Source organism: Prinia subflava, chromosome W (assembly GCF_021018805.1).
Source record: "Prinia subflava isolate CZ2003 ecotype Zambia chromosome W, Cam_Psub_1.2, whole genome shotgun sequence".
NCBI classification, from domain to species: domain Eukaryota; kingdom Metazoa; phylum Chordata; class Aves; order Passeriformes; family Cisticolidae; genus Prinia; species Prinia subflava.
Window position 1 is genome coordinate 8,328,140 of NC_086282.1, and position 13,398 is coordinate 8,341,537.

Sequence of the window (13,398 nt, forward strand, 5' to 3'; positions counted from 1 at the left end):
ATTTGAAGTGGCATGCTGTATTCACACTAGTAGTGGAAAGAATCCCTGCACGGGAATCCCTGCACAGGAATTATAATGAAATCAGGATGTGCTTTTTTCATTTTCTCAGAACCTGTTAAAATACTTGCCAGGACAAGCCAAAGGTAAAGATCTGCCTGAAGCAAACATTTTCTTTGAAGTGTGGATAAACAGCAATAACAGTTTTCCATGTTCCTGGTCACAGAAACAGAATCAATGCAAAATACCAGGATAGGTGAGAACCTTTGTCCCACATAGACAGCTTACTGAAATATTGGCACAACACAATTTGGCTGCCCTTTGTTGCTTTTCCTTTTCCTTTTTTTTGTTTGTTTTTTCAAGGCAGGTTCACTGCCTTGTTCTTTCCAGATCCTGCACACATGCTCCTGTTGCCCTCACACACAGATGTCAAGGGAAATTACTCCCCTTACAGTGTGTCTGGGTATCCTTGTTGTACTGAGTGTTGTGTAGTTCAGCGCCAGACCTCCAGGGGTCAAGATTTTACTGGAGAGTTCAGGTTGCAGAAGTTAATATTGGGCAATGAATAACCACTGCCCAACCTGAGAAACAGAAAGTATGGAGATGTTGATATTCTGGCCAACATCCCATTGGCTTTCCTAGATACAGATGTTTAAATGGGTGCTGATGTCGCTTTCCTAGACAGCTAGGGTCTTTCTCCTTCCAGGATATCTGAGCTGATATGTACTAATACACTCAAATATATGAATACTAATATATAAATGCTAGCATAATAGTTTATGTCTCTAATATATCTGCACAATTAAAACAGTCTTTTATGACATCTGATAAGGTCACATTTTCTGGAAATTCTTGCATCATTCTTGAAAGAGGCTTCAAAGACATTTTTAAATGTACCAAAATTCATATTACTAAAATCTATCTTTGGGGATGTTCCAAAGGCATAAATGATAGCAATTAATGCAAAAAAAAAAAAAAAAAAAAGTGTTTTATAGTTTTCTTTATAAACATCTTTATAACTGTGGGTATATTGGATAATTTTGCTTGCAATAAGGAAATGCATCAGGATGATTTGGTTTTTTGCTTTCCCACCATGGTTTTTCATCAGACAGTGAAAACAGTGAAACAGGCAAAACCTGGTTTTTCTGAGTGAGAAGTGAATCTCATTTGGCATCTGATCTGACCTTCACACCTAAAATATCTAAGTGATTCACATTCTTTAATACATTTATCCTCACAATGAACCTTTGTGATAGGACACAATCTCTGTCTTATGGAACTGTGCTACAGCAAGGTTAAAATACTGCTCACATAGACAGGAGCCTGCTCTGGGTTTCCTCATTATATCATCCTAATCACTTGGTGGACTGGATATACCCATCCAAATTAAAGCATTTGAACTTCCTTCTGCAAAGAATTACTCTGGCATCTCTGAAAGACAAAATTCCATGGACAATCATATGCCCAAGAAACAAATTTCTTTTTTACATTTTGCTGAACTTTCACTGCTCTGCTACATTTATACAAAGCAACACTTATGCTTTGCACACCAAGGGTGCTCTGCCTTTCACAAATTGCAATATCATAGAAGAGGGGGAAATCTGCCTTTCTAACATCAACATTTTGTTCTTCCTGTGAGAACTATGATGACCACCAAATACAAATCAAGCAACAATGTTACAGTAGAGGATAGCATCTAATCCAGCATCAGAGGACAAACATTTTCCCATAAACTCTAGCTGTGTACATCCTCCTGCAGTCATCAGAACAGATTCTGTTACAAACAGATTTTCTATTTTACAGTGACACCTGCAGTGTTATGAAGAAAGTGCCACTAGCAAGAGCAGTGCTGTTCAGTTGTTTCACATTAAGACACATGCTGATTAGCTTTTAGGGCAGGCTGTGATCCAGCACCACACGATGTCAGGCTTGGATGACATTTCCCAAAAAACACAGATCCACCACAAGCTCATTTATAGGCTTGATTAAGAGCATGGGCTGATTACTTGGTGTTACTAAGGAAGCCACAGTTTTTCTTCTCCACTCTCTGGAATAGGAGGAAATCACATTTCCTTTTGAAGATTCCTGAAGTATTTCAGCTTTCAGATATTTAATTAGAATCACAGAATGGATAAGGTTGTAGGGGACCACTGGGGATCATCTAGTCTAATCTTCCTGCTCAGGCAGGGTCCCCTAAGAGCATGTTACTCAGGATTGTGTCCAGACAGCTTTTTGTCTCCCCAGGGAAAAAGAATTTGCAACTTCTCTGGGTACCTTGTTCCATTGCTCAGTCACCTTCACAGTGAGTTCTTCCTCATGTTCAAGTGGAACTTCCTGTGTTCCTTTTTCTGCCAGTTGCCTCTTGTCCTATTGCTTGGCACCACCGAGCAGAGCCTGGCTTCGTCCTTTTGGCACCTTCTCTTCAGATACTTAATGACAAGAACCCTCCTCTATCCTCATAAGAGAGATGCTCCACTCCCTTAATCATCTTTGTTGCCTTCCACACGGACTCCAGGAGCTCTATGTGCCTCTTGTCCTGAGGAGCCCAGAACTGGACACAGCACTCCAGCTGAACCTCACTAGAGCTGAGCAGAGAGGCAGGATCACTTCCCTCAACCTGGTGTCAATGCTCTTCCTAATGCACTCCAGGATAGCATTGGACACCAAGGCACTGTTGGCTCATGGACAGCTTGTTGTCCACCAGGACCCTCAGACAACTGAAAAGGAGAGAGAACAATCCAAAAATCCTCTGAAGAAATCAATGCATCAAAACAGATGTTTCAGGCCAGTACATGCAATTTACATTGTGCAGTTGCCCAAATTTCTTTCAAGAGACAGTCCAGTTCTTTAATTTTCATGTTGTTGCTGTAAGAATTCCTTCCTATGCTTTTCTTCTATAAGACAAGTCACAAAGCAGTAAAAATTCTTTCATATCATCCAAAGGAGGTTGGGGATTTGGGAAGCTTGGTCACACTTCCTGGCTTTACTGAAAAACCTTTTCATTGTGTTGAATAATGCCTTCTCCACTGCTTCTTGCCTGTCCTGAAAGCCCTAAAGGTCAATGATGTCTTGCATGTTTGTACAACACTGAGCATTCTACAGCCCTTATCTCCATCTGTGTTGTGTGATTCTATACCAAATGTGGCAGTGTGGATTTAAGTTTACATAAAGTTTATAGAATTCTGTTTGTAGAATGGTTCGTTCTCTGTACCCCATTGTTCTTCCCAGTTGGTATGCTCCTGAAATCTCCCTAGTTATGTAACCGTCAGTTATCTGTCAATTCTGTGTGAAACCCCTCCCCAAGATTATCGATTGGTTTCTGTAATGTCACCCCATGTTCTTACCACCTCTTTGGTTGAAGCCCATTGGTTGTAACCTCCTTACCACACCCCATGTCACTGCTGTATAAAACATCATGTCACAAGAGCCTAGGGGGCACAGTCTGAGGATTCAGCAGGTGGTAAGGAGGTCCCTTGTGACCCCCAAATAAACCTTCTGTTAGTTTACTCGACTGTCTCCTCCCTTCGTTTCTCTCCGTCATTGTCAGCACTTCTCCACCACCTAACACAGCCTCTCAGGAGACAAGAACTCACAGGGATCAGGCTGCTTGCGTGACTCGCCTGGCTGTACCTTTTAGCTTGCCACGGAGCCTGACCTAGCCTGGGCAGGCAGAGAGACTGAGTTCTCTAAAGGCACCGCGACAACCAAACATAGTGTTCATTGCTTACCTGCAAGACCTTTCTGACAACAGTTTGGACAAATGTATAATCCTACAAGGTCCTAAAGGGCCTGGTTTAATAGCACTTTGTAAGAATTTTTCTGGTTTTCCTACATAAAAATGTAGTAGTTCTTGTCCAGACTTTGATCAGCTTTCCAAGCTGTACTCTATGTAAGACAGCATCTCTGTGTCCCTCCATTAGGTCTGTCTGATGATTCAAGCCATACAATTTCTGTGTGACTCAAAGTATGAACTCTTTTATATCCCTTAACCTTTTTATATTCACCAATCGGCCCCAAAATCCTTCCTAACTTGTGGTCCCACCGCATTAACTTCCATAGACTATCCCCAACAAGGACCACCGACACGTGTTGTCTTTGACTATTCTATTCTACATTATCATCATCATCATCATCATCATCATTACTTACTTTATAATACTTCACATTTACCCAGTTACTCAGCCACATTTTAATTTCTTGTTTTGCAACATATACATAATCTTCCACATAATCTTTCACAAAACACAGGGTAATTTTGATAAATATATCATGAATCAAAATGTATATATGTTCTGTCCTTGTCTACTGATTTGACTTTCAAGTCAGTGGTGCCATTTGTTACCAGGCACTGACTGAACCTGCTTTTCTAGTCTATTCTAGTGAATAAGCACAACTGGGTTTGGCATGGGGAAGGCAGGAATAGCTACACCCAGAGGAGCTATGTCATCTTTTTCAGGTCAGAATTCAGCTGAATGTGTATAAATCACCTGCCCTTTGGTTCTGAAATTATAGTGGTTGGAGTATTTGCCTAATCTAATCCTTTATAATTTAAATTACGCTCTGCTGTTTTCTACAGGTCTCAGATACTACAGGATTAGACTAAAAATGTAAACCCCTTGCTGTTTCAGCAGTGTTTCACTTATTCCCTGAAATAATTATTTCTGTTCTCCTGGGGAGGCTGAGGTGGGGATCCAGGCAGGTTGTGAGGACAAGGGGCAAAACAAATCATTCATTCTGAGCACATTGCAGAAATCCCAGAAGGAAAGAAAATACAGTGAAAGCTCATTTCTCTCCTGCATGCTGTATGCCCTATCGCTCAGGACATGGATAAAAAGACAGAAGGAAGTAACTGACTTCTAAGAGCTACTGAGCAAGTTAATGACAGTCAGAAACAGCTTGGCCCGGCACCTGGAGCACATGGGCAAGGTGGGAATGTCAGCACCTCAAGTGCAAGCCTGTGAGACCCTGACCTCACCCCTGGATAACCAGGAGAAAGTGCATTCATTCTGGATGAGAAAAATCTTTTTTCAAGTGTGACATGGAAGAGCTCTCTAGAGTTGCTGTGCGAATGAAGTAAAGCTTAGAAAGCAGAGTAAAGAAAGCAGAGTAAAGTTTACAAAGGGGCCTCCCAGACACATGCTAATTTAAAAGCACAGAATATGATGCTAATGGATTACTTCTTGTAACAATGGGCTTTTTTGTTTCCATTCTTTTTCTTGTTTGGTTGGATTTGGGGTTTTTGTAGCTAGACTACAAACAGTGTGGGATGATGGTTATGACAACAAACATCCTACTCTGACAGTCACTTGGTGACAGTCACTTGGTGACAGTCACCTCCTGCCAGAAAAAGTGACCCTTTTTGGAGCCATACAGCACTGCCCCACAGGTTGGTGGAGACAAAATTGAGAGCAGAGGGCATCAAAACTAAAGACAAGTCAAAAAGGAAGTGGGCTGTAGAATTTTCATCTGATGATTTCAAACTGGTGAAAACTTAGGAAATTCCTTTATTTTTCTTAAAGCAAATTGGACAGGCATTTTTTTCTACTAATTTATGGCTCATGTCTTTGATGGTCAGAATCACATAAGGAATTAGGATGCCTAAAAGAATTGTGCATGGCTGAGAGCACATGGTTATTCTGGTAATACAAAGGAAAGCTATAGGCACCCTATCAGCTTTGCATGGCTCCCAGTCAGAGGAGACAAATGTGAACCAGGACAGGCATATGGGGCAGAAAAGAGCTGAGGATGTAAGGCTGAGCTGGCCAGTTCAAAGGATGAATGAAACCTGAGGTATTGTTGAGCAGGAAAGGAATGAAAGCAATATTTTGCATCAACTTAACACTTTTAAAAATTAAATAGCTATTTTCAGTCAATAGCAACGTTCACCAACTATTTACCCTGTGCCTCTATTTGTAGGCTGCAGCTTCTGTTTCATGTTAATTAGCATTAGTGTGCTCCATATTTACCTCACACCAAAAGCCACTAAGTCCATCTCTGCCTGTAGTCACTGGTAGCTGGATATTACAGCAGTTTCCTTTGTGATGCTTTACATGACAAAGCAAAAAAAAAAAAAAAAAAAAAAAAAAAGGAATAAGCCCTTATTTGATCTAGGAACAGGTGTCTCTGTCAGCAGTAGCCTAGTATTTGGGTAGGGATGTGCCCTTATTTCTGTAAATCACACTTGGATGTCAACTGAACCCATAAAGAAAACAAATTCAAACAGTTAAAGCAGCACATTTTAAAGGCATTTAGTATAACTCACACAAATCCCCTCTGTACCTTGGTGCTGTGTTGGGGCAGGAACACCAGACACTGGGACTGCCAGGAGTGGTTTTGGCCCAGGACCAGGTCTCACTGCTTGGCTCCTTCAGTGGCAGCCCTGTGCAGCTTTACCAGCCATGAGCTCCATGAGCCATGGAGAGGCACAGGAAAATTACTTTCAAATTCCTCTAGATGGCACAGCACCTTGACAAATCTGGGAGAGAACACGCTTGGCAGTGAGAGCCATACAGCCTCCTCTCCTTTCCAGAGAATGGCTTTTCCTGCTGAATTGTGGTTATTTGTTCTAATTCCACTGTCAGGATGGAGCTCCTTAAGGCAAGGCAGGGTTTTGTGCCCAAATTCTTGTCTTCCCCATTAGCCTTCCAGGCACATGGGCTTGTGCTGCCATCTCTGGGCACTCAGGCAGCGATAAGGCAGGGATATAACATCCCCCTGGAGGTTATGCCTTGGGTAACATCTGGAAAAGATGAAGACAAAAATTTTGGGTGGTGTCTCATCCTTACTCTGCAGCTATGCTCAGAATTCAGCAAAAAGCTGCTATTCAAACACCTTGCTCTCTGAAACAGGCTTTTTTTTTTCATGAGAAAACAGATTTCATGAAGCCACTAAGTGGCATTGCTGTCCTCTAAGAGTAGACCTGAGAGAGAGATACAAAATTGTTCCCATAGAGCTGCAAGCCAGGTTGGTCCTTGTGTTACTGGAGCAAAGCAGTCAGACCAAGCACATCCAGCTTTCAATAATGTGAATAACATGACCTCTCCAATGACAAATTCCCTTGCACTGGTTAGCTCATCTGCTGAGTCCCTACTTTCTTCTGTAGCTTGTCTCATATTTAAGGGTGGATCATGAATTGCTTCAATTCTCACCCTTCTTGTGGTGACAGAAGAGCTGTGGGGTTTTTATAACCTCTGAGCTGAGGACTGATCCTAATGCCAAAATTTCTTGGCTTTATTAGTAACCCTGCTGTCATGGGTTAACACTGGCCAGATGTTAATGCACCCATGAGTGTATGTTTTTCCTAATGAGCTACTGTGAGATGTGGTCAAGAACAGAGCAGAGCAGGCTCAAAACTTGAAAACAGAGAACAAAACTTTATTACATTACATTACATAAGAACAGAAATAGAAAGGAAAACTCTAAACACACACAAAAACAGAAATGAAACCTTCCCAGAACATTTCTTCTCCTCCCCCAATTTCCACCCCCTACATGTTACCCTCCATAGACCAAACCCTTGGGTTTTAAATCAAACAATCACCACTCAAAAAAAACCTAATCTTCAATTCAGACAGGGAGAGAGGAGTCTCTCTCGCACCACAGACTGCTCTTCAGAAAACACGGGTCCACCCCTTATGTGTTTCCATGTCACCCATGGTACCGCCTGGAGAAGTCTGCCAGGGTGACACCCTCCTTTCCATGTCCAGTGCTCTCACCACTGTCCATGGGCCAAAGCTGCATATAGGGCTCTTTTAAGGATGCTTGCATGCCGAGCTCTCCCCATCTTTCCCCTGGGGCCGAGGGTTCCAAGAGCAGGTCTCCCCTGAGGGCAGAGGGCGCCACCACACCCTCCCCCTCTCTTCTCTGTTCGCTCCACTCTTAAAGTGCCAGTCACTGTAGCAAAAGCAGAGGCAGCTGCATCCACCCAAATGCAGTTTATGTTCAAAAGAGACTTGAGTTCAGTCTATGGCTAACATTATGCAAGAAAAGTCCAGCTCAGAAGCCACTCCTCTTCAATCTTTGCCCACCTAGGGTTCTTTTCAATCGTACTTTATCATCTCGGTCCCAGGCTGTTTCTCTTTCTCTTCTGAAACCACTAGCCATGAGAATCAATGTCTGGGAAAAAGTTTCTTTCTGCCAAGAAAGGGTTAACAGTTCCTGGCTCCCGGCAGGGTCCCAGACTCGGCACCTCTTTACACAGCCGGGGACTTCTCTTTTCCCCTCCTCCTGCTCTTTCTTCGCTGCTGCCTGCTGCCAGTGTTCGAAATGCTGAATCAGCAGTCTCTCTCCTTGGGGGAGGGGGGGAATGGGGGATGGTGATGGGGGGGGGGGGATGGAAGGCACCTCCAAAGTTCTCCACCCCTCCATCCTGGATGGGGCTGGCCCAACTCCAGTCCCGTTCTCTCTCTTTCCCCCGCCTGGGGCCCCGGGCCTACCTCAGCCCAGCCACGTGGCCCCCCTCCCCCACCCAGCCTGGGTAGGGGAGGAGGGAAAAGGTGCTCCTCTCCTGAAAGTGGAGCCAGAAAAGAGGAAGTCCCTCTGGGAGGCCTCGCTTTTAACCCCTTGTGTCCTCAGAGGCGTGTCCAACCCCTCAGTGGCCACTAAAAGTGCCAACATTCAAACCTGACCACTGATTGGTTTGACCACAGCCTCTTGAAAAAACTCACTTCCCCTCAAACCAGGACACCTGCCTAGAACCTCTGCTGCTGAACTCCGGTGAGCATCCAACTACTTTTATCTCCTAGAAAAGTTCTAGGGACTGGTCCTAATTAAACAGTTAGCAATTATATATTTGCCCTCAGCAAAGTCCCCTGCCAGGCTCTCTGCCTTCCCAAATATTTTGTTTACAGTTAAAACCACAGTAATCTGGGGGAAGGATCCTTCCATACGGCAAATGGACTAAATCATACCCTCACTGATACAGAACATGGGAAATGTACAGAAGGCTGATCAAATTGAGATATGCACCAAAGGGGAAAGTACGTTTCCCTTGACTACACAATGCTCATCAAAAGATAATGGATATGCAAACGACTTTTGACATGCACAGAAAGTTGTGAGCCCTAATTGCACTGGTTGTACTCTAGCAGTCTTTTCCTCCCAAAGTCACCTTGACCACTTTGCTGGTCAGGGAATGGATATAAATACAAATGAGCAAAGTGTTCTTCACCAAGGCCACTGCTGTTCTTTAATATGCAAAATGTTATAGATCATTTCTAGAATGATCACCTCCCCTGAAGTGCATGGGGGACCTTAATGCAGAGTATTTTTAGATGTAATATTTCTCAAGGCACAATAGATCTGGAATCAAAACCAAGCATAGGTTGTTAATTTGTGATTGAGCTGGCTTCCTTGTGAGTGGCAGCTTGTTAAGGTACAGAGACTCTTGATGTGTGTCATGTATGAACTGAAGTGTGAACCAAGATCATCATGCTGATTCTTTCTAGTTTACTCTGCTTATTTTGCTCTAGATGTGCTGCTATACAAGCACAGAGAGAAAAAAAGACATTCAAGATAGGCAGGAGAAGAGTGACTTGCCAAAATCTGTCTACTTAGAGCGGTTGCAGTGTTTGAAGACACCCAAATTTTACTGCACAAAGGCTTCCCTCTGAGTCAAAATCATATTATCATTTGTACTTACAGCTTGTAAGCTAAAACAGTCATGCATTTTCCTGTATGGTCTGTCTGGTTATCGAGAGCCCCATCTGCTATAGCTCTTTTCCTTACACCACATAATGATGGTGTATTAGTAACCAGAAAGCAGCTATGAGCTGTCATTCCAGGCACCACCTGTTTTCAATCATGTATAGGGAGATTTTGTATAAAATGAATAATTTAAATGCTCATCTTCTTGTGCACTGCAGTCACCAAAGTCCTTTATCTTTGACCTTCTTTCTCAAGGTGGCTAAAAAATGGAAGATCTTCCAGTACTTAAAGGAGTCTTAAAAAGAGGGGGCAGATAGTGTTAAAACAAGGCAGAATAGTCTTAAACTAAAAGAGGAGAGCTTTAGATTAGATGTTAGGAAGGAGTTCATTACTGTGAGGGCAGTGAAGCACTGGCACAGATTGCCCAGAGAAGTTGTGGATGCCCCATCAATGGAAGTGTTCAAGGCCAGGTTGGATAGGGCTTTGATTCTAGCCTAGTCTAGTGGAACGTGTTGCTGGAAATTCTATGATTCCATGATCTCTGCATCAGGACTTCCAGCAAAACTGCATCAGCCCTAGTAGCAGAAGAGAGATTTTCGAGGAAAAGCATATGTGTTTGCAAAGTCTAACCATGTCATCCTGCTGTTGTGTATAAACCTGCTCTGTGTACACTGTCCTCAGTAATTCTGAGAAGTGAGGAACAGTGTGACTTCACTTGCAGGATTCGTTTTGCATCCGTAATTGCCCAGGTTGCATGTACGAAGTTGGTCCTACAGCTTTGGAGAGCTCAGCCCGCCACCTCTCTGGATTATTAAAGGGACTCGGGGGTTTAAAAACAACACTACTGACAGAAAGCTTTGCACCTGTTATTGCCATAAGGAACAGCTCACATCACCCAGGCGGGGCAGCAAACACTGAATCAGCCCATTTCAGGCTCTGGTGAGTGAACAGATGGTTTTCAAGCCTCATATGCCCCTACTTGCTTGTCTTCCACCATGCACAGCTCAGAGCCATCGTACAGCTGGGACTCACTGGTTTTATTCAGAGACGAGCTAAGCACAGAGATGCAGCACTGTGTCTCCCCTCTGCCCCCACCCCGAAGGCATCAGAAGAGCTCTGTACCTGTCAGGGTTAAATCATTCATGCCATTTACCTTGCAGCGATAGGTCACTAATATATGTAGAAACAGCAGTGGAAAGGAAAACAAGATGGACAGGTACGTGCTGCTTTGGCATAACACTAGAAAGAAAGTGATGCTAAACTGCTGAAAATATTACTCACTAGCAAAGCAGTTGTGATGGGGCATGTGTAGTTTGTGTATTGTCTAATTTTTGCCTGGTCTTTAGCAGTACCATAATAAAATGGATGAATAATTAAAACTGTGTCCCAATACACATTTATAGTTTCAATCCTATGCTAATCCTAGCAGTACAGTCTACTGTACCTGAGAGGAAAGGGGCAAAAAAACCCCAACCCTGTCTACGAGCTAAATAAGTGTCTCCTCTGAAAAGGTAATTAACAGCTAGTTTCCATGGAGCCTTTATCACAAAATCAATAGAAGTCAGTTCTGATTTGCCTTGTTCTTCTCTACTTTGTGTTGCTTTCAATGTTTATAAAAATGTTTGTATGTTTGGCTATCAGACTCTCATTGGAAAACTGAGGCTAAGAGGGTTGTGTCAACTGAGTACATGAAATCAAGTAAGTTTACTTTGTTCAGAGAGGTTTTGACAAATCTTCCTTTCAGAATTTCACCCTATCTTCACTTTCCTGAACTTTCTATGGCAAACTGCCATTTTTATCTTCCTTGTGCCATCACAGAAATCATATCAGAATTCTGACTTTCTATTGATTCTGAAATCAATAATACAACGTGAAACTCTTTTTTCTTTTAAGACTGCTGTGGAAGAGGGTGTCCAAAAACCCAAGAGGATTTGGGAATAAAATCAATGTCAAAGTGGAGGATGGAGCTGTTTCTATAGCTGTTCACACAGCCTAGGCTCCCTCTACGATCACCTGGAAAGGCTTCAGAAACATGAAGTGGCACGGTCAGCATGACTTGTAGCTCACTTTTCATATATCTTCCAAGAAAATAGGACTCTGTCTTAGCTTGCGCAGAGTCCACAGAGGACTCAGAAATTGTCTGACTTCCCACACCTTTCCACATCAGCTAATGATCTGTATCTTCCCTCTCTCTACCCTTTTCTTGGCTCTTCTAATTCTCATTCACCCTGACCTTCAGAACTGTAATAAGAAGGGACTTGAAGGTGGATTATGTTCCCTTATCTTTTGGCTGCATCCCAAGAGAGCAGAGCTGCCTGGGCACGTAGGCTTTATGGGGTACCAGGGTGTTAAATATTTATTCTATAGTGTGCAACCTAGACACCATAAAGGCCTCCTTTCCCTCCTGCCCCCCTTTCCACTTGTTTTTTTCACCCCTAATAAACTTCCTTAGCTACAAACAGGAAAATCAGAACTAAAAGCAAGCTCTGTTGCTCGTACCATTATTGGCAGGGAGCAAACTGTTGTCGATAAAGCAGGAGGATATCAGGGGGACTTTTTTTCTCACACGCAGTGTACAGCGCCCTGGATTTTTTTCCTATGGATTCTGTGTTTGTTTTTCCCCTTACTGTTTGTAACAAAATGGGGAAATGAGATTTAAAAATCAATACTGAATGCAAACAGGCCATTTAGGTTATACTTTGTTCAGAAGTGCTCCATGTTTACCCATATAACCTTTCCAGGCATTAGCCCCCTCTGGTATTATAAATAAATATTATCTTTTAAATAGAAGCCTTACATCACTGCATACGTAATAGGTCTGAAAACATGGACACTTTCTTATCACCATAAATAACAAATGGCCATTTATAGGTATTAAGCTGCCTGTCAAGTCATGAGCTTTCATACACACAGGAAGACAAAGAGTGAGATGAGTGAGAACAGGCTGACCCAAACCTCATCTGTAAAAGCACCATCTCCATGGACTCTGAGGTACTCTATGGAAGTAGTCTAGAGGAACTGTCAGATGTGGGGTTTTATTTTTGAAGTTCAGATACTGCTTGATTGTAGTCGTGCATTTCTGTACCCGAGCAGGTGTTTCCATATAAGGAAGTGAAGCTAGAATTTTCTATAGCCTGCTCGCTGTAATTGGCTCAGTCCCAGCACAGACACAGTGATAGGGCTTTGGAAGTGCACCTCAAAGCCCAGTGTCCATCTCATTGGGCCAAGAGCCAAATAAGCCCACCTAGACCATCGAGTACTAAAGGGCCTGCATAAGGGTACACGAGGCTTTTTGGGAGTGCCTTAGCCTGTGTAGCTGTGCTTGGTACACGGTGCTCGGCTTATCTCTTTTCATTTTGTAACGTTTATTATTTTTCCTGTTATTAAAACTTTATTTTACAAAGCATATCCTGGGAAGCCGTCTCGCTATTTTATTAAGCCATTACTCCGCTGGCTGGACCCTCGGAGTTATCGGGAGAAATCCCGATAAATGGCACCTTCGAACACGGACCCTACATTAGGGTAACTGAATCGAAGTTTGCTGACAAGCCCTCATGTTCAGCTAGGCCATTTTGCTCTTGGTTTTCGTTTTTTTAAAAGCGAGCTCGTGGTGGTTTTTTTGGTCGTGAAAATAAAACCACATTTTTGGGTCAAAAAGGCTGAGAGGGAGCCTTTTGACTGAACCCCTATACCGGTGAGAGGGGGTCTTTGCCGGACACCAATTCTGGTACAAGGTGGATTACTCTTTAGAAGAGA